The sequence below is a fragment of the Panthera tigris genome, chromosome A1 (genome assembly GCF_018350195.1).
Source record: "Panthera tigris isolate Pti1 chromosome A1, P.tigris_Pti1_mat1.1, whole genome shotgun sequence".
Taxonomy (NCBI): domain Eukaryota; kingdom Metazoa; phylum Chordata; class Mammalia; order Carnivora; family Felidae; genus Panthera; species Panthera tigris.
In genome coordinates, this window is record NC_056660.1 from 45394840 (window position 1) to 45417630 (window position 22791).

At 37.3% G+C, this 22791-nt stretch overlaps 1 pseudogene; it reads left to right on the plus strand.

Annotated features, from left to right (window-relative positions):
- Window positions 1–1360: 1360 nt before the first annotated feature.
- LOC102969623 lies at window positions 1361–21910 on the plus strand (annotated as a pseudogene).
- Window positions 21911–22791: the final 881 nt, after the last annotated feature.

Sequence of the window (22791 nt, forward strand, 5' to 3'; positions counted from 1 at the left end):
GGATTGGAGTGTGTGTGAGTAGAGAGGTAGGATCTATATTAGGCTAAAACCCCATAGTCTCCACTGTTCTTACATAAAATTCAGTAATTTTTCTTAGAAAAACAATTTCACATTTTTTTTTTAATTTCAGAGAACCACAATGATTGTTTTTGAGAAATTTGTCCAGTTTATTATTGTTGGAAAGATTTTGCAAATCTTCTTATTCCACCATTCTGTAAGTGCCATTATTCATTGACATGGGATATCATGCAATATCACCTTACATGAAGGGACCTGTTTTACAGTGAGGTTAGTATGACAGTACACTCAAAAAACCATGGGATCCACTGGTGTCACTACCTACCACAGCGTCCCAAAGATACTTGCCTAAAGGAGTAGTATGGAGAAACCATATCCTTGCAAAGAAGGGGTGCTAATCTTTAGTATGGGGTGTGCTCCTTTAAAAATAGTCATTATGTAGTACTATATCTCTAGTAAATAGAGTGTGTTGGTCTGAAAAACAAGAAGTAAAAGCAGCTGTGGCCTTATGATAGGGCTGATATAAAAAAAATAACCACAAAAATTTATTTCTCACAGTTGTAAAGGCTAGAAGTCCAAGATCATGGTGTTGGCAGGTTTAGTTTCTTCTGAGATCTCTCTCCTTGGCTTACAAATGACCACCTTCTTGCTGTGCCCTCACATAGTTTTTCTCTGGTCACATGTGTTCGTCATAACTCTTTTTGTGTCCAAAATTCCTCTTCTTATAAAAATGGTAGCCATATTGCATTAGGGCCCATCCTAACAGCCTCATTTTAACTTAATTGCTTCTTTAAAGGCTCTATGCCCAATAATGCCACATTCTGAGGTACTAGAGGTTAGAACTTCAACGTATGGATTTGAAGGGGTATAATTCAGCCCTTACAAGTCCCCACTTACAAATCCTTCCAGGTACCCACTTGAGGAACTCATTGATCTCATCCCTAAAACTCTAGGATCTATGAGTTCAGAAGTGCTCATTCTCAAAGGGTGGATCCTCCTAACAGGAGACACAGTGAGACTAAATCTAGGACTGCTATAGGGCCGCTTTGGACTCTTTACACAAATACACAGTTTGGCAGGGATCACTGACCCTAATTATTATCAAAGGGCAGGACGTCTGTTTTGTAATTAGGGAAGGAAGAAAAATATTTGATATTCAAATGATCCATTGAGACAACCAGCGGTACCCACATGCCCAGTTTTTACTGTAAATGAGCACGTACAACATCCACATCTGATAAGTGCATGGCGACCTGAGACCCAGACGCCAACATTCTCCAATGTTTGGGTCCAGCTCATTGTACCTTGCAAGCCTCCAGTCCAGCAGAAATGCTATACGAGAATGAAGGGAAGTTCTGGGGGTAGTTACAGCTTTGGTGCTAACTGCAGCATCCGTGTTGGTGGGCTGCAGCTCTCCAAGTAACTGTCCTCTTGTAAATTACCTCTGGAATTTTGGTCGTAGAATTCTTGAAAAGCTATGTCTGGATGATGCCCCCACCCAGCCACTCCAGATTCCCTTTCCAGGTTCTGTGGTCACAGTCCATTTCTGAGCTGCTGTGAACGTCGGCTGCTACTAGGAGCAGATACCACTCTTTCTACGGAAATTGTCACTGGCTGACAATTAGAGCCACCTTACCCAGGAAGCATACACGTCGGCCCAAACTCTGAGGGAAGCCCACAGCCCATGATATCCTGATATAGTGTTTTAAATGCCAATCATCTTGCCTTGAATGTGAACAAGGCAGCAGAGCAGTTTATGTAAGTCAGCTGAAGACTAGGCTTGACCTGAACTCACATTTTTTGCGTTGCATTTTTCCCTTTCCTATCTTCTTCTATTCCCTTAAGTTTTTCTTGAAAAGTCCTTCATTAATAACTTATGTGCACTCAGACCTCTGTGTCAGACTTTGCTTTTCAGAAACTTGATCTAAGATATTTACATCTGGAATGGTGGCAATAGATAAGGGAAAATAAAGGACTTGTGCTTTTAATGATGGGAAAACAAGTAGTGTATGGACTTGGGTGAGAGAAACATACACAAATTGAACCTCAGGCAGATGAGACATTCTTCACCCTGATTTGAGATAAGACATTTACCTATAATTTGAGGACAGAGAAAGTTGAAGGAGTTATCCTCTATAATAAAGGATTGTGTTAATACCATAATGAAATACTCTTCTTAAAATAGCAAAGTTATTTATCAATTGAATGCCATTATGCAATCTGAATAACCAGTGACTAGACATTAGCCATACTGTCACTCTTGATATACCTACGTAAGTGTGCAAATTTCCTGTGCCTGAATACCACAGGCTGGCACATCTCTCTCATTTGCCTTTCAAAATGTAATTTTAAGGAATTTCTCCAAGATTTTTCAGTTTTTTATCTTTCCATGAAACTCTGTGTAACGACCTTACTGAAGACGGTCTTAATGAATACTTCCTATTTATAATATCAAATTTAGTGTCGATCAGAAAGTCTTAAAACTACTGTTTGGCCGAAGATACAACTGATATTAAAGCAATTGCCTAATACCTCTTGCTAGTTCTGTGACTGCATACCTTAGCACATCATCTCTGTAGACATTCATGAAAATTGTCTAATACGAGCATCAGAGCAGCGAAGAGTGAGTGATGGGCCTTTCTTAGGAGGTACAAAAAGAGCAGAGTGGTTGAATGCAGAGCAACAAAATGTGGAGTGGCGAAAGTCCATGAACAATCAGGAAATTAGTAGATGGGGCCAATGTTGACACTTCAGTTCTTAATTATCCTAATTAGAGGCCATCAGAACAGCAAAATAATGTTTATTGAGCCTGGCAAAGTGAAACATTTTCATTGTGCTTATTGCTTATTTTGGCAGCCATGTTACATTGTTGACTCACAGACTATGTAGTTAACAAAATCTCATAAGCCATTTTATATGAACTGTGGTTAAGCTGGGCCTTTCTCATCTTCCCCTTATAAAATTGCTATTTTGAACCCAAATATAAGAATTTGCATTTTCCATCTACACTTTACCTTACTGGTTTCACTTTATTTTTATGGTGTCTGATCAAGTCCATCTCTTATTTGATAACAGTATGAATAGTATTTCTTCATAAATCACAGCAGAGGATGAATTTCTTGTCTTTAAGGTTTTCACAATTTTGAAGGAGAAGGTAACATTTAGATTCTCATAAAATCATGTGCTACACAAGTTATAATGAAATATGAACAGAATTCTATGGGAGAAGGAAATATTTGAATTAAGCCTTATATGATGAGAAATATATATATAGATATAGATACAGATTCTTTTCTTAATAACCAATTCAGCTAAATTATTTGACACATCAACCTATACTGAATTATGGATTTTTTAGTTTCTTCTACAATCCATATTTTTATTAGGAAAAAAACAGTAAAAAGTAACTCACACATCATTTCAACATTAGAGAGATATATTGAGAAGTAAAAGTGACTCTTTCCTCCTAAAAAATATTTAATTAAATAATCTTTAGAGAAAAGGCAAATGGGTAGTAGTGAATTGTTTTGGATGAAGGCTGTACTTTATAATGGAAAGACTCAAAATTCAGTGGCTAAAAAATGAAAACTTTTATTTCTCTCTCCTTCAATTTCAGAAATATATCTAAATATACATCCACGTGTGTACATTAAAACCTTAGTTTACAAGCACAATTTGCCCTGGAAACATGCTTGTAATCCAAAGCACTTGTATATTAAAATGATTTTCCCCATAAGATAATGGAAACTTGGATGATTCATTCCACCACCCAAAAATATTCATATAAAAATGATTACAACACTGTAATATAATACAAAATAATAAAGAAAATATAAAATATAAAGAAAAATAAACAAATTAACCTGAACTTTCCTTTGAAAACTTTCATGGCTGGTGTGAGGGAGACAAGAGAGGAGGGTTACTGTGTAGGGCGACTTTCACTATCACTAACAGAATCACTGCTATCTATTGGCTGAACGGAATCTTCTGCCATTGTATATGCTCACACGGATACTGACTACAGTACAGTATTAATAAACTCTTGTCATACACAGTATTTAATGTAACTGGCAATAAGGCAGAGGAAAGGATCTATATCTGCAGCCAGACCTAGGATGAACCAAAGCATTCCTAAGCTTACTCTTGAATGGAAAAGCAAAGGAATGTCCATAGGTGCTTTGAAATGCCAAAAAAACCCACTAGTGTCAGTTGTGGGCACCTTCAAACATTCTGAAAAATCAATGATTTCTGCCAAACACCGAGGCCTGAGACCAAGCATCCGAGCATGGGAGATGATCAACCATAATCCCATAGCGAGCAAGCGAGAGAGAGAGAGAGAGAGAGAGGAACCATTGTCTCAGATGTGATTATGTGACATTCGGCATCATGTACTACTCTATTGCAAGCCATCACTCGTATATCAAGTTAAAATTTATTAGTAATGTTTGTTCATTTTGTGGAACACTCACAGAACAAGTTATTTCCAATCCAAGCTTTTACTGTAATTTATTCCTCCACTTTGCCTGGCACTACATCTGCCCACTGAGCTAAGAAATAAGAATTCTTCATTTGGGGGAAGGTTTCTTCTTTCTTGCACTGATGTGAACAATCTGGATGTGTAAAGCAACTCTGCTCCTCAGAGTTGATGAGAGACCTAGGTTTCTTTTAAACTCACCTGGGCACTGAGTTTTCTAGGTAGTAGAAACTGGGGAAGGAAAGAGGTATGGTGAACAAAGCACATCCAAATGTCTCAGGCCACAGGCAAGTACATAATCACATCTGTTCCTCACTGTCAAGAACTTAAACACGGGCACCTAGATGGCTCAGTCAGTTAAGCACCTGACTCTTTTTTGGTCTGGCTGTTTTAGTGTTTCTTTCTTTCTTTCCTTTCTTTCTTTCGAGAGACAGAGCATGAGTGGGAGAGAGAAGGGAAGAGAGAGAGGGAGACACAGAATCTGAAACACGCTCCAGGCTCTGAACTGTCAGCATAGAGCCCTAGGCGGTGCTTGAACTCAGAAACAGGGAGATCATGACCTGAGCTGAACTCGGATGCTTAATCAACTGAGCCACCCAGGTTCCCCCGCATCCAGCTCTTGATTTCAACTCAGGTCATGTTTTCCAAGTTCTTGAGTTAAAGCCCTAAATCAGGCTCTGTGCTGAAAGCACGATGCCTACTTTGGATTCTCTCACTCCCTCTCTCTCTCTGCCCCTCCTCCACTCACACTCTCTCTTTAACTCTCAAAATAAATAAACTTACAACAACAAAAACAAAAACAAAAACTTAGTTATGTGGCCTCAGCTAACCTCAGTGATGGGGAAGTATGTTGTGTCTGAGCAGACATTGGGCCAGATACAAACCTAATACTATAGTAGAAGCTAACAATCTCCATCACAAACGGGGGGTCCATGAGTTGCTTTTTGTTTCCCTCACAAACACCACTGTTTCTAGTATAAGTTCATAAATGCTGTTAAATGTTTTTTAAATTTTAGTTTTGAAAAAAATGGCAGCCTGGTTCTCATTCTTGGCTGGTAACCTGTTATGTCTGACAAGTTTCCAGACTTATCTTTATTGCTACAGTCTATACACTTATTTACTCTACCCAGTCATTTTCTGTGCACTTGTAACCTAAAAATTATTTTAGGAAGGCATTCTCTATTTTGACTATTTTTTCTTCACCTACCTTGTTTTCTTTTCCATTGAACTTCTATTATTCAGTTATAAGATCCTCTGGATTTGTCTTTCACACTTTTTTAAATTTTCACTGTTAATTTTCAATTGTTTGTATTTTTGTTTTAAATTATTAAGCACTTTGTTAAGTACGAGGTATACAGCAATGAATGATAAAGTCTCCACCCCCCAAAAAAATACTTTCTTACAGCTCATGTTATAGGATACTACAAACAACAAATCAGAAAAATATGTTTTATGTCAGATAATAATAAGTGCTCTGGAGAGATATAAAGTAGGGAAGAAGAAGAGGAAGTGGGAGAAGAGAAGCAGTTACTACTTTAGGGCAGTCAAGAAAGGTCTGATTGTGAAGATGACATTTGATCAAAGGCTGAAGTAGGTGGGGGAGCAACGCTTTCAGATTTCTGGAGAAGCAGGCAAAGGAAACAACAAAGACCTTGAGGCAGGGGCAAGACCAGCAGGTGTGAAGACTGGAATGAGCAAGGGGAGAAGGGCGAAGGGGTGGTGGGAAGATTACTACCAGGGGCCAGGGTGTGGGCTGCTTTGGAGGATTAGTAAGAAATGAGTTTATATCAAGTGGTAAAAAGCCACTAAAGAACTTTGAAAAGAGCAGTGATTTGATCTGCCTGATATGATCTGCCTGATAAGGATCACTCTGAGCCAATGTTGAGGATACTTTGCTGGGCACATAAGGAAAACAAAGGGGGCATTTAAGCAGGTATGTTAATACCCAAGTAAAAGAAAAATGTTGTCTGGACTAGTGTATTAGCAGCAGGGATGGTGGGGGTGATAAAGTTCAGTATGTAAATGGAAGGCAGGACCAAGTGGATTTGCTGAATAATTAAGTGCAAAATGTGGGAGAAAGAGAAGAGTTCAGGCATTAAGACTCAGCAACTGTTTGAGTAGCCATTAGCAGCTGGGGAAGATTACAGCCATTTCCCACAAGATGGAGTCTATTTTATTCTGTTGTTGTTTTTTTCCTCTTGATTTATTTACATTTCACAAGTCATTCTGTGGGCTTGTTATTATTATTTCCAGAAAATGTTATCTAATTGTCACATCGCACATTACAGTTTTAAGTACATTTTTAATGTTTATTTATTTATTTTTGAGAGAGAAAGAGCACACAAGCAGGGGAGGGGCAAAGAGAGAGGGACACACAGAATCCAAAGCAGGCTCCAGTCTCTGAGCTGTCAGCGCAGACCCGGACACAGGCTGGAACCCACTAACTGTGAGACCATGACCTGAGTTGAAGTCAAGACACTTAACTGAGCCACCCAGGCACCCCGCAATAGTTTTTTGAATCATCACAGAAATTTGTATCAAAAAATGATAAATTCTGTCTGCTTTCTTCAATTATATTAATGTCATGTGAGTAAACTATTCTGATTTTGTGGCTTGGTTTTTCTCCTTTGAACCACTGAGACCCCTTAAATAGCCAGTCGACTTTACTTACCTATCTTTGTCTATATTTTTTAGAATTCTTAGAAATATGTAGTTACAATATAATGTATGAGTGACGATTTCGGCCTCATATTTTCATTATGGATGAAATTTTATTTACATATTAGTTAAAATAATGCTATTTACAGTAATGATACTACAGTCTATGTAGGTAAAAAAGCTAACATAAAATCATCTTTGTTAGTAGCTGGACCATTTTAATTACAACCATCGGCACTGCCAGTAAGTGTGAATTCCCTCAAAATACATGCAGATCAGCCTTTCCATCTTGTAGCCAATAGCTGAGTCAATAAGCGGTGAGGTGTAGGGAGAAAAAATTTTTTTTTTCTCCAACCTGTCAAATGGGCTGGGATCCTGGTACTTCTCCATTTTGGAGTAGTTGTAGGTTAGAATTCGGGATCAATGTTTTCACATGTGGTTTTTAGATCATTTTAGATTTTTTTTTAACCAATCCATTTTTTAAATTTTTAAATTCTTGACATTACAGAACTAAACTGAAACTTATTAACATTCCACTCTTACATTTCTTATCGACAGAAATAAAATTAATGAGCCAAAAACCCAAAACAAAACTAAAAACAGGGAGTAGCTTATAAAACTAAATATGGATCCCAGAATTAACAGCTGAACAGAGAATGTGATTTTTAAATTCTTAGCGGACGATAAAGTTGTGTAGAAACTGAACACTTACAAATTATTTAAAACCTGGAACCACTGACCAGAAATTACACAGTTGGATCGTGGGAAAACAGCAGAAAGTGGTTATAAGTGAACCTACACTGTTCTAGCTGCACCCCATGCCCTTCTCAGAGGAAAGCCTGGCATTGATTAGATATTGGGCCAGACTAATACTGGCAGGAGAACCAGTGATAGTAACCTGCCTACCAGAAGAGCCTTCCACTGGATTGGCAATTCCACTGGATCAGAAATTCTGTAGATGAAGCCCAATAATCTGTATGTTAACAAACAGCCTAAGTCATTTTGTGCATGCCAAAGTTTGACGAAAAACCTCTCTAGCTCTCTGCTGCTCAAAGTGTAGTCAGTAGAACCGGCAACATCACTTAAGAGCTTGTTAGAGACAAAATCATGGCCCAAACCAGACATTGAATCACAATGTAAATTTCAATAATATCCTTTGGTGATTTGTATGTTCAGTAATATTGAAATGCACTGCCCAGGTTTTCAAGCTTCTCTAGGTGTGAGCCAGTAGCATGTATCAGCAACAGAAAAGGGTAATATTTCAATTAACAATGCAGCCTATGTCAGCAGAAGCAGATCTGCACTATAAAGTCGCACACGAATTTCCTCTCCATGCTTTCATATCTGAGGCATTAACTGAGGGCTACAGAAGTCACTCCTGCCTTGTTCTCTTAGAAGGCAGAAGTTTCTATGTCCAATAACTGAGTCGCTCTGACAAGAAGCTATGTTAGCCATAGATAGAGACAAAGGCCAATATTTTGTTCTCTTAGCTATGATTGCTCGAATTTTCAAGAAATGCTGTCATGTTTTTGAGAAAATTTATCTCATTCTACAGTTCATATTGAAAAGCAAAAGAACTAGAATAGCTAACACAATACTGAAGGGCAAAAAAAGTTAGAGGACTTACACAAGTTGATTTCAAAACTTATTTCAAAGGTGTAGTAGTTAAGACCACATGGTATTGGTGAAACAGTAGATATATACATCAATGGAACAGAAGAGAGGGCCCAGAAAAATGCCCATACAAGTATAGTCAGTTAGTATTTGGCAAAGGATCAAAGGCAATTCAATGAAGGAAGCCTAATGTTTTCACCAAGTGGTAATGTAACAACTACAACTCCATATGCAAAAAATAAATAAATAAATAAACCTAGACACTAATCTTACAACTTAAAAAAATTACCCAAAATGGATCACTGACCTAAATGTCAAATGCAATTCTACTGAACATCTGAAAGAGAGCATAGGAGAACATCTATGTGGCCATGAGTTTGGTGGTGAGTTTTAGTGGCTATTATGGGTTAAACTGGGTCCCCTAAAATATGTATGTTGAAGTCCCAACTCTTAGTACCTCCTAATATGGCCTTATTTGGAAATAGGATGGCAGAAATGCAATTAGTTAAGGCAAGATGAGACCTTACTGTGATAAGAGAGGCCTCTAATCTGATATGATTGGTGTCCTTATATAAAGAGGGAGTCTGGACACAGAGGGAATGCTTGAAATAAAAATTGGAATTAAGCTGCCACAAACCAAAGAACACCTGCAGCTAGGATAAAAACTTTGGACAGACCCCTCCCTGACACTTTCGGGGAAAGCATGGCCCTAATGACACCTTAATCTTGGAATTCCAGCCTCCAGAACTATGAGAGGATACATTTCTGTTGTTTAAGCTGCTCAGGTTTGGTACATTATAACAACATCCCTAGTCAACTAAAACAGACACAACACAAAAAGCGCAATCCATGAAACAAAATATTGATCAATAAACTTTGTCTACATTAAATGCTTCTTCTCAGCAAAAGACACTATTAAGAGAAACACAATATAATCACAGACTATGAAAAAATATTTCAAAATCACATATTTTATAAAGAATGATATATATAAATTATATAATGAACTCTGAAACTCAACGATAAAAAAGTAAACAATTCAATTGAAAAATAGGCAACAGATCTAACAGGTGCCTCACCAAAGAAGATATGTAGATGGCAAGTAAGTATTTGAAAATATGTTAAATATGGTTTATCATATAATTGCAAATTAAGGCAACGAGATACTACTGTATATCTATTTCAATGAATAAATCCAAAAATCTGCAGTTTCAATTGTTGACAACCATATGAAGCAGAAGGAACTCTCTTTTATTACTGGTGAGAACACAATGGTAGAACCACTTTGGAAGACAGATTCTCAGTTTCCTATAAAACTAATCAAAGTCTTACCACACACTCCAGCAATCACACTTCTAGATATTTACTCAGCAGATCTGATAACATGTCCACACAAAAACCTTCATTCAAGTGCACATAGTGCTTTATAATAATTGCTCAAAAAAAATTGAAAATACCCAGGATGTCTAAGGGACATAGGAGCCAACAGAAAAAGCATCAAATGGCCAAAAATGAAACAATTTGAGCAACATCATACAGTTTTAGATCAGAACTTAAAGTAAAAAATACCTGTCCATGAGGTCATAATGGTACAAATAAATGACTGAGTAAATAAGTGGGGAAAATAGATATACCTACTGTACAGAAGAATTCCAAATAATTTATGCAGATATTCTGCCCTCAAGGAGATTGACTATAACTTCCTTATTCTTATGTGTGGGATGCAAACACTGACATCCTTTCAAGAGTATAGCATAGAAAGAGGGAAGAAAGAATGACTTCACAGTTAAGAACTCAGAGAAATACTGCGTTACCCAGGCAATCAAGGTTAATAATAATAGTTATAAATCATACTTATTTTATGTATTCTTAATATAATCTGATCTTATTAGCACCTCAGTGTGCTAATATAATCTTCATTGTCCTTGTGCTCCACCTCCCCAAAACACATAATCACAGTCCAATCCCAAGAAAAGCATTCAACAAAACCCAATTGAGAGATATTCTATAAATACTTTACCAATATTCTTCAAAAGTCAAATATTCTTCAAGGTCATCAGAAACTAGGAAAGTCTGAGAAACTGTCACAACCAAGAGGTATACCGTATCGATGCAAGATGTTAATAATAACAGAAATTGGGTGTGTAGGGTATGTGGAAACTCTGTACCAACTGTATTATTTTCCTGTAACTCTAATATTGCTCTAAAATAAAATGCTTATTTTTATAAAGTTAAAAAAGGTATGGGTAAGTAACGTCATTAAGATGGCAAAATAGGTTGTCTCCTCACAAGAACATCCCACAACTATTCCACAACAAGATGCCACTGAGAGAATCCCAGAACATGGTGTGAAGCTGAAGCACCCCCTGTACCATGGTTACCAAGACAGACAACATTAGAAGGGTAATGGACATGGCTACCCATGGGCCACATTGCCCCTCCCTCGGGTCAGTGTAGCACCATGCACAGAAGACTCCTCAGAGTCTCTGGTTCCTCCAGTGGGGAAAAAGAACCTATGGAGACAACACCCACCCCAGCACTGGGGGTACTTTTTGGGAGCCCTTCCTCTGATCTCATATCACAGGAATTGCAGGGAAATCTATGGAACTAAACCACTGGGGATCTGACTGTGACAAATAAAGGGGGTAGGTAACAACCTACCTAATTTGTTGCTTGCAACAACCAGCATATGGATCTTGGCTTTGCTCATCCACAGAAGCAAGTTGGTGGCACGCTGTGACCACAGGATTTGGTCAGGTGCAGATCTGCCATATTTGAATCTTCAAACGAGGAGTTTTGCTGGTCCCTAGAACTAGGTTTGTCTACTCCCAGGCAAGGAGCAGAACCACAGCCTTACCCTCTGTGGAGAATGTCTTCTGGCCCCATCTGACCAGAAGGACTAGTGATAAGTACTAGAAACTACATGGTCCTGTGGTGCTCCAGCCAAGAGGTGGGTAGGCAGAGCAGTTACCTCTGAAGCAAAGCCAATATCAGACATGAGGAAGCCCCATGTTATACACAGTCAGGAGGATTAATTCAGAGCCAAGGCTGAGGGTAGGTTCCAGTGTCTCCCACACAGAGAGCCTGTTTTGGAAAATAAGAGTAACCTGGAACAGCCTCTCCCCCTCCTGCCCAGGCAAAGTTGCTGAAATATAGCCCCGCCCAGCATGGGATGTGTCTTTTCAGCCCATTTGACCAGAAGGGCTGGCAGCAACTCCTGGGATCTGTGTGGCCCGGCAGTGTCTCTCTGCATGCTGCAGTGAGCCCTGAGGAGGGCAGGCAGAGGCTATAGCGTGCAAAGCAAAGGTAGTGACCTCGTTCAGCCAGAAACTTGGGGTATGGGTCAGCTTGAGTTAAAGCAGCAAACAAAGAGTTTTCCCAGCTTTAGAGCTACTTCTCCCCCTGAGCCCAGGCAGAGAATCTAATTCATAGCCCCACTCATCACAGAATACAGACTTTAGTGTGTACAGCCAGGGAACCTCACCAGGGTACATGAGAAGCTCCCATGGCCTATTCAACAGCCCTAAATAGAGTGACACTTAAACAGAGAGCATAGCCTGTGGCTTCCCTCATTTGCAGAGCAAACCAGGGGCTCACCTGGCCAGGGGCTCTGGTGCACAGCCTGGCCTATCCAAATCATGCCAAGTATCTTCTCTGACCACAATGGCATGAAACTAGAAATCAACAGCAAGAAGAAAACTGGAAAATTCACAAACACATGAAGAACACTAACTTAAAAACACTAATTCGAAACACCAACTCAAAAAGATAACTGTACTCCCATGTCCATTATTTGCCATAGCCAAGATACATAAACAGACTAAGTGTCCATTAGTGGATGAATGAAGAAGTTGTGGTATATATATGAAGGAGTATTACTCAGCCATAAAAAATGAGAAAATCCTATCATTTGCAACAACTTGTATGATCTGTTATATGTGGAATCTAAAAAAATCCCCCAAAACAAAACAAAGACCCTCAAACTCATAGTAAAAGAGATCACACTTGTGGTTACAAAAGGAAAAGGGTGGGGTGAGGGGGAATTGTAAGAAGGTGGTCAAGATATAAACCGCCAGATACAAGATAAATACATAGTAGGGATATGACGTACAGCACGATGACCATACCTAACACAGTTGTGTGATAGATCGCAAACTTGATAAGGGAGTAAATCCTGAGTTCTCATCACAAGGAAATTTTTTTTCCTCTTTTCTTTTTATTGTACTATATGAGAAGACGGATGTTGGATGAACCCATTGTGGTTAGCATTACACAATAAATATAAATCAAACCATCATGCTGTATACCCTAAACTTATACAGTGATGTATGTCAATGATTTCTCAATAAATCTGGGGAAATTAAAGTATTGGTAAACAAAAAAAGTAATGATATGGTTTATTCTTATAAGTATGGATATTTGTAAGTATCATTTTTACTTAAGTTCTTGAGTTTCTCCTCTGGCCCATTAAAATTTTCTCGGAATATTTTAAAAAATCAACTTCAATTTCAGAGCTTCAATTAAAAATACACAACTGTAGTAAACAGAACGATAGCCAGAATAATCAGCTATCTTAGATATATCAAGTTATGCCTTGTCCTTATGGCTAACTCTTTTGAGTGCAATAACTTTTTTTTAATTAATAAACTTTATTTTTTAGGCCAGTTTCAGGTTCACTTCAATAACTTTAAAATATAATTTCGCAACTGAAAAGACACAATAACAGTTGCTTGCTTCGTTGATTACATGATAAATATTTTGTTCCCTACTATGTAACACTTACCAATAAATGCCAATAATAATTGCAACAAAATCTTTTGCTTTTAAAGCTGTGTAAAAGGCAGAAATAATCATGTAATCATCTTGTAATTATATGGTACTTACTATGCAATTACATAGTAAATACATTGTAAATTCAAAATAATTACATGGTTATTTGCATTATGCATAGTTTCTAATCCAATTTTGACACATAAAACAGTGGTAGCATCCAAAGGGTTACCCAAATTTCTCCCACCTACACCACAGGATCAGTAATAATGGAAGTAATTAAAGGAAGTCCTTGAACCAATGCTTGATAGTATATGTTAGAAACTATCCATTCATATTTATGACATAGGTAGAATTATAAATTAGGGCAGAATGGGATTAGCAATTAGGCTATAAATTATCAATTAAAATTTATGCTAACAATGACTTTGGTGTTGGTGATACCAAATAGTACTTTATCACGAACAATTAAATAAAGACTGTTCAGAAGGAAAAAAAACATGAATGATAATGGTATTATATGTTGTAAAGGGTTGCCATTTTGCATTTTTAGTCAAAATATTCATTTTGACAGGAACATTTGAGTTTAGTAATATTTACAAAAGCTTATCATATATTTGAGTCCCTAAAATGTTTATTTTTTGAATATTTTTTGAATATTTTTTTGAAAATAGAAACAAAATATTTATCTTTAAAAGTAAGTTCCTTAAGAGACTGATTTCTTTTGAAAAGGCAGAGTCAGAAGCTCAGCAAACTCTTTGCAACCAAACAACCATTTATATGCAGAAAATTATTTTATTTATTTTTTATTTATTTTTTTAAGTTTATTTGGTTTTGAGAGAGAGACAGACAGACAGAGTGTGAGCAGGGTAGGGGCAGAGAGAGAGGGAGACACAGAATCTGAAGCAGGCTCTAGGCTCCCAAGCTGTCAGCACAGAGCCTGATGCAGGGCTCTAACCCACAGACTGTGAGATCATGACCCGAACTGAAGTCAGACGCTTAACCAACTGAGCCACCCAGGCGCCCCTGCAGAAAATTATTTTTCAAAAAATCAACATTTTAAGTCTTTTTACTCAATTTTAAGTAAATTTTTCTGAAAGCATATAACAGGTGACCAAACATTCATTCAATAACATCTACTACATTTTAATAAGAACATTAAGAATCTGTGGCATTTAAGCTACAACTCTTTGCATTCCACTCAAAAAGCTTCATCTTACGGGGCTTCTTCCCCTTCTAGTTCCCAATCTAAGCAACTGCATTAACATGAGATGGGCAGGCAGCTGGTATTTCTCATTGTCCCCAACTCCATGTGGCTGAAGTAATGTTTTGGGCCAACACAGCCCTGAGGGCCAAGACTCCCTTCTAACACCCAGTCCCCACGCACAGGGCAAAATCTCTATTCCAGACATTACAAGACCAGAATACCGAACCCTGATCCCCAACCCATCTTGCTTCTAGGGTGGAGGTTCCAAGAACTGGTTCCAGCCAGTAATATGGGAACACTCTCCAGCTTTGCACAGTTCTTGGTCATAGAGCAAAGGTGTGACTCCAGTCGAAATGCATCATTGTTCCCGTCCTAGATCTTGTGAGTTAATGAAAAGCTTATACCCAATGGGAAAGACACAGCACAGGAGCAAAGAGTTTCACAGTTCTATCTGAGAAAATTGACTTTGCTTGGAAAAGAGCATGAAGAATTCCATGCCTAAGGGACAAAGGGGAGATGTCATAAACGATGGTGATCTTGGCAGAGAGCAACAAAAGGTACACATAGCTCTACCAGTAGAAAAAAAAAAAAAAGAGCAGAGCAATCACATATTTTAACAGAGAGAACCAAGCAAATAGATATCCATGAAGAACTACTAGGATCACATTTAACCCTTGGGTACAGAAAGGCTGTGCACAAGCTGAATGAACTGAGGAAAAATTAGAGCAGGAGATGGGACAGAAACGAAAACATTCCCCAAGTCACACACAGATCCATAGCAAAGAGTAAAAGCTTCACTGGAACTAGGAGCTTAAACACAATCTCTAACCAAACACTGCCAAACAATAAGCTACTGTGACTCAGAAATAATTACTAAGAAGCCAGGTTTAACAATAAAATCACATCCATTGTAGCAGTCTGGAAGACTATGTACATGCCCGAGGTTGCATGCTCTAAAATAGAATCATACAGGAAAATCCATGCTATCAGTTCTAATCAAAAGGGGTGGAGGATAGAGGGAAAAAATGTAAACTCTGAACTATGATAGCAACCTCCAAACACACATGCATTTAATTGCAAAATTAAATATCCAGCAGGCCAAGGGAACTTAAGCACACCTGTTGACCAATAACAAGCTTATGCTGACCTGGGCCAATTACTAGTCAGGTAAAAAGATAAACACAAGAAAACAACTGCATATTGTAATGGCAATAAACATCATAGAATTATTTTTGCCAATTCACTAAACAAATAAATGATAGCATCAACCCTAAGGGGGTAGGTAGAGTTAAGATTCTGATTTGTTATATTACCTAAAATGCACAATTTTCAAGAAAAAGTTAAGAGACATGCAAAAAAAGAAAAGAAGAAAAAGGAGAAGGAGGAGGAAGAGGAGGAGGAGGAGGAGAAGGAGAAGTAAACTGTGATATGCATATGGGGGGAAAATAGGCAATTCAATGGGGGGGAATATAATCTTTTCAACAAATGGTGCTGAGACAATATCCACATGCAGAAGAATGAATTTTGATTCCTACCTCACACCATAAAAAAAAAATCATTCAAAATGAATCATTGATTTAAATGTAAAAGCTAACATTATAAAACCCTTAGGAATAGGAAAATATAAGAATAACTCCTTATGACCTTGGATTAGATAATGATTTCTTACATATAATACCAAAACCAAAAAAAGAGACAGATAATCTAGTTTAAAATGGACAAAGAATTTGAAAATTCATTTCTTGACAAAGATATGCAATGGTTAATAAGCTTAGGAAAAGATGTACATCATTAGCCATTAGGGAAATGCAAATCAAAACCACAGTGATTTACCACTTCACATCTACTAGGATAGCTACAATCAAAAGAAAATGTAAAACATATTGTCAAGGATGTAGCAAAACTGGAACCATCATGCGTTGTAGGTAGGAATGTCAAATGGCTTGGCCAATTTAGAAGACATTTTAGCAGTTTCTTAAAGAGTTAAGTACAAATTTACCATATAATCAAGCAATCCCATGTTTAGAATATGCAAGAGAAATGAAAACATATGTCCACAGTAAGATTTCTGCATGAATGATCATAGCAAAAATACTTTTAATAGCCAAAAAGTGAAAAAAACGCATCCATCAACTGGTGAATGTATAGAGCTGTGGTTATCCATACAATGGAATTGCATTTGGCAATAAAAATGAATGAAAGGCTGACACATACTACAACATGGATCAACCTCTAAAATATTACGCTACATGAAAGAAGCCAGGTGCAAAAGACCACATTTTGGGTGATTTTATTTATGTGAAGTGTCCAGAAACAGTAAATCTTTAGAAACAGTAAGTAGATCAGTGGTTGTCTGGGACTGGGTTTAGGAACAGGAAGTGACCGTAGTGAGCACCATGTATCTGTTTGAGGTAACAAAAATTTTCTACAATTAGATTGTGGTAATTTTTATACTTGTCTGTCAATTTGAAAAACCATTTAATTATACTCTTAAACCAAATGAATTTAAGATGCATATGTGATACCTCAATAAACTCATCTTTAAAAAAGCAGGTCCTTCCTCTCTGACCTCAGCTGTAGCAATCTCTTACTTGACACATCCCCAAAGGCAAGGGAATTAAAAGCAAAAATGAATTACTGGGACCTTATGAAGATAAAAAGCTTCTGCACAGCAAGGGAAACAACCAACAAAACTAAAAGGCAACCAACTGAATGGGAAAAGATATTTGCAAATGGCATATCGGACAAAGGGCTAGTATCCAAAATCTATAAAGAGCTCACCAAACTCCACACCCAAAAAACAAATAACCCAGTGAAGAAATGGGCAGAAAACATGAATAGACACTTCTCTAAAGAAGACATCCGGATGGCCAACAGGCACATGAAAAGATGCTCAACGTCGCTCCTCATCAGGGAAATACAAATCAAAACCACACTCAGATATCACCTCACGCCAGTCAGAGTGGCCAAAATGTGAACAAATCAGGAGACTATAGATGCTGGAGAGGATGTGGAGAAACGGGAACTCTCTTGCACTGCTGGTGGGAATGCAAATTGGTGCAGCCACTCTGGAAAACAGTGTGGAGGTTCCTCGGAAAATTAAAAATAGACCTACCCTATGACCCAGCAATAGCACTGCTAGGAATTTACCCAAGGGATACAGGAGTACCGATGCATAGGGGCACTTGTACCCCAATGTTTATAGCAGCACTCTCAACAATAGCCAAATTGTGGAAAGAGCCTAAAAGTCCATCAACTGATGAATGGATAAAGAAATTGTGGTTTATATACACAATGGAGTACTACATGGCAATGAGAAAGAACGAAATATGGCCCTTTGTAGCAACGTGGATGGAACTGGAGACTGTGATGCTAAGTGAAATAAGCCATACAGAGAAAGACAGATACCATATGGTTTCACTCTTATGTGGATCCTGAGAAACTTAACAGAAACCCATGGGGGAGGGGAAGGAAGAAAAAAAAAGAGGTTAGAGTGGGAGAGAGCCAAAGCATAAGAGACTGTTAAAAACTGAGAACAAACTGAGGGTTGATGGGGGGTGGGAGGGAGGGGAGGGTGGGTGATGGGTATTGAGGAGGGCACCTTTTGGGATGAGCACTGGGTGTTGTATGGAAACCAATTTGACAATAAATTTCATATATTGAAAAAAAAAATAAAAAAAAATAAAAAAGCAGGTCCTTGGTAAATGACTGTAGTAATCATATCTCACATTTGAAGTCAAAGATACTCATACTAATTATAAGATGATATATACATATATACCCTCTTTTTGCCTCTCACACCATCACAACTTGTCTCATTTATTTGGAAAGTATTGGGTATCAGTCACCATAGAAAGCTGAAATATAATCTTATATCCTGATCTATTCTAAGCAGTAAGAACAAATCAATTTTATGTATATTACAATGATACTCAAATTTTATATTTTGGCTTGATAGACCTAGTTTTTCTCATAGATACATTAGCTACATTTCCAAATGACATGAGAATTTCTACCTCAAAACTGAAAATACTTTGTTAGCCTTAGAGAGAATTCTGCACTTAACTCTAGTAAACAATGTGATCTAATATCAACTTTAGTTGGAATTTTTGCTGCTATCTTAAAAATACATCTTACATAATGTATTATAATATGGATTAAATCAAAAGGTATAATGTTAACATCCAACCCTGTTGTTTATTCAAGTCAAACTACTTATATATACAAATCTGATATTTACCTCTTAAAATATTTAACAGGCATAAGTGCCCATAAATCAGTTATGACAATCATTGTTAAGGCAATCAATAGCAGGGAATATGCATTAATTCAAATAATATTGATAGGCTCATGAACCTGCATCAGTCTTCTGTGAAGTAAGAAAAATGAGACATCTTCCAAAAAATCAATATTTTCCTTTTTATGTCATTCACTTGAAGATTATCAATAATACATTACTTTTTTACCTGATGTGTCAATGGTTTAATTTTTAAATACAGACATCTCTACATTTTAATGTGAAATGATAATCTACAAGGAACCAAGAGACTAAAAATCATTTGATTAAAATATTTTTTGAGGTTTATAAAAACACGTGTGTTGATACACTTATACACACATACACACATATATGCCCCTAAACATATATACGTACATGAACTGTTGCTATATTTTTGTGTGCAGTAGCATAAGAAAGCTCTGTCTTTGAAACAGCACAAAAATGCTTGCTTCATTCTGAAGGTGTATTGAATAAAAGGAATAAAAGAAATCTCAGTACCCATCTTTTTTAGCCTTTGTGAACTGGGATGTTACACAGGTATGTGCTTAGGTAAAAATACAAAATGTGAAATTACAACACCCATTCATCAAAAAAGAAACATTTTAATTGGTTATAGGTGGAAAATATCTACTTGACAGTCAGTTTCTCACTTTTCACGTAAGTGCTTTGCTGCTTGGATGCCTAATCTTGTTTAGTGTAGGAAAAGTAATTTGACATGAAAGTACCTAGATGGCTGCCGAAAATTAATTGCCAATTAAAAAAGAAAAATGTTTGTGCTACTCTATAAACAAGCCAACATATATACCTTTCAGTCTTGTTGCTTTATTTATGTCTTTATAGATCTGGTTTCAAGCTATTTGCATACAATTTACAAATTCATATTATAATTCTCCAGTATATTTATGATTTTATAGTTGTATATATTTTACCTCCATGAGAAATATTTATTTCTGTATGCTTCCGTTGCTTATTATTTAACAAAAACATCACATTGCATTTGATAGTTTATGTATCTTCTTTAGAATAAGACATTTTTATTTGTAAAGGGGAAAGAAAATATTTTACCACCACCAATGGGTATGGATGAGCACACGCATGTGTGTACACACCACACATGCATGCAAACACACACACACACACACACACACACACACACACACATGCCCACAGACACCTTATTTTAGAAAATGTCCCATACCTTTCATCTCTCTGTCGGTCTCCATAATATTGATAATAATAACTTTTTAGAGGTAAGAGGAAAAGATTTCCTATATGAAAGAAACTTTGAGAAATCAATCGATTCTGAGAGGTTTCAGTACTTGAATACCTATAAACCAATATTCATTGGGGCACCTAGACTGGCAAAAAGGAAAGTCATTCATATCCTTATCTCACTCAGGGCGCCTGGGTACCTCAGTCAGTCAAAGTGTCGGACTTCAGCTCAGGTCATGATCTCAAAGTTTGTGAGTTTGAGCCCATGTCAGGCTCTCTGCTGTCAGCACAGAGACGGTTTTGGATCCTCTGCGTCCCTCTCCGCTGCCCCTTCCCTGCTCATTCTCTAAATAAACAAACAAATAAACAAACAAACAAACTTTAAAAAATTTAAATTCTTATCTCTCTTTGAAAGGAAAATTTCAGATTGAAGATAAAATCTGGAGCCTTATATTAAAACAAATGAAGAGTAAAGTATCAATATTCTAAAAATGTTAGAAGGGAAATTAGTAAATATATATATGTGTATATACATATACTATATGAAATAATGATGTTTGAGCCACATTTTCATACTTCCCATTCTGAAGTTTTGGCAGCTTTTTCTGGCTATGTAAAACTACCAGTGAGAAGAAAGGAGGTCATTTATTCTAAGTCAAGTATGCATCAAAGCTATCATACTGTAACTGGAGGGAGGGGAGGCATTGATGGAAAAGATTTTTCCAAATAGTTCCCAAAAATAATAACAAGAACTGCAGCATTTTACTTTGTTATTTAGAAACAAAAACAAGTTTCCTATTAAGAGTTGAATCAAATGATGTGTCTTCTTTCACCTGTACCAGCAATCAAGATCCAACTTTCTGACATCTTTATTCTTATTCATTTAAATATCTTTCTCATAGTCATACTGTTTCCAAACTATGGGATTATCTTTTTCTTGTGTTTTATATCAAATTAGGGCTCGGCTGTATTTCAAAGCATTCAGCACAATGCTTGACACACATTAGGCTCTACGTATTTTTTAACTAAATAGAATTCTGTTAATAATACATTTGTTCCATCTCTGGCATCTGTCCTGTCTTTTTCTCCCCCAGTGTCCCTAGTTATGGAGGCTTTGGTAACTATTATGGCTATAATAATTATGGCTATGGAAATGATGGCTTTGATGCCAGATTGAGAGTTGATATTGATGGGCATGGCTAGGGGGAGCTAGTGATGCAAGTTCAGGTTTTTTCGGTGGTCATTTTGTACATATGGGAGGATTACCTTTTAATTCAACTGAAAATGACATCACTAATTTTCCCCATAACTAAATCCAATATGAGTTGATACTGATATTGGAGCTGATGACAGAGCAACAGGAGAAGCAGATGTAGAGTTTGTAACATATAAGGATGCAGTAGCTACCATGTCTAACGGTAAGAATAGATGCAATACCAATACATTAAACTCTTCTCGAATTCTAGTCTGGCATGGGAGGTTCTGGAATGGGTGCTGTAGCAGAGATGGAATGGATAATGAGAGAGATTATGGATCCATTGGAAGGATGGAAATGGGGGACAATTCCAGCGAAGGATTGGTACTCCTGGTGGTTTGAGTGGTTATGGCCATGATAGGCAGTGGAGGTTACTATGGGCAAGGTGGCATGAATGGAGGTGAATGGTGTGACATGTACTGAAGCATAAACCACCAAGTACCAAGTCCTGTGAACAGAATCCCATCTACTAGGCTTTCTTACAGATTTAATTTATTTTGGGGGTACCTGGGTGGCTAAGTCAGTTAAGTGTCAGACTTTGGTTTGGTCATAATCTCATGGTCCATGAGTTCAAGCTCCACATTGGGCTCTCTGCTGTCAGGGCAGAACCCACTTTGGATCCTATCTCCCTCTCTCTGCCCCTCCCCCCATTACTCTTTCTCAAAAATAAATAAACATTTAATATCTTTTGTATTTTAAGAACTGTATAATGGCTGAAGGAATGTGTTTTCAAAATATTATTTGGAAAAGCAACAGATTGTGATGGAAACATCTGTTTTCTATAGGTTTTATTTGTTGCACACTTTGCATAAATTTTATTTTAAGAATAAGTGATGAACCCCTCTTCACTTCTAAACTGAGCTATTGCAAAAGTACTCAAGACTATATATATTTTAATATTTATTGATATCCTACCATGTGTTCTATACTCTGAGAGAAGCCTATACATAGATCATATTGTCACTCTTCTACAAGGTAGGTGTTAATAGTTCTAATAGTATGAAAAAGATTGCAATAAGTCTTCTCCAAATACAACATCATTTTGCCTTTACATTTATGGGTCTACAGAACAGTTTCATATTCTCTATCTCCAGTCTTAGTTCCTGTACTTTTTAATTTCTATTCATTTTTTGACATTTATTTACTTTTGAGAGACAGAGACAGAGCATGAGTGGAGGAGGGGTTAGAGAGAGGGGGAGACACAGAATTCCAAGCAGGCTCCAGCCTCTTAGCTGTCAGCACAGAGCCCTACGTGGGACTCAAGCTCATGAACCGTGAGATCATGACCTGAGCCGAAGTTGGGG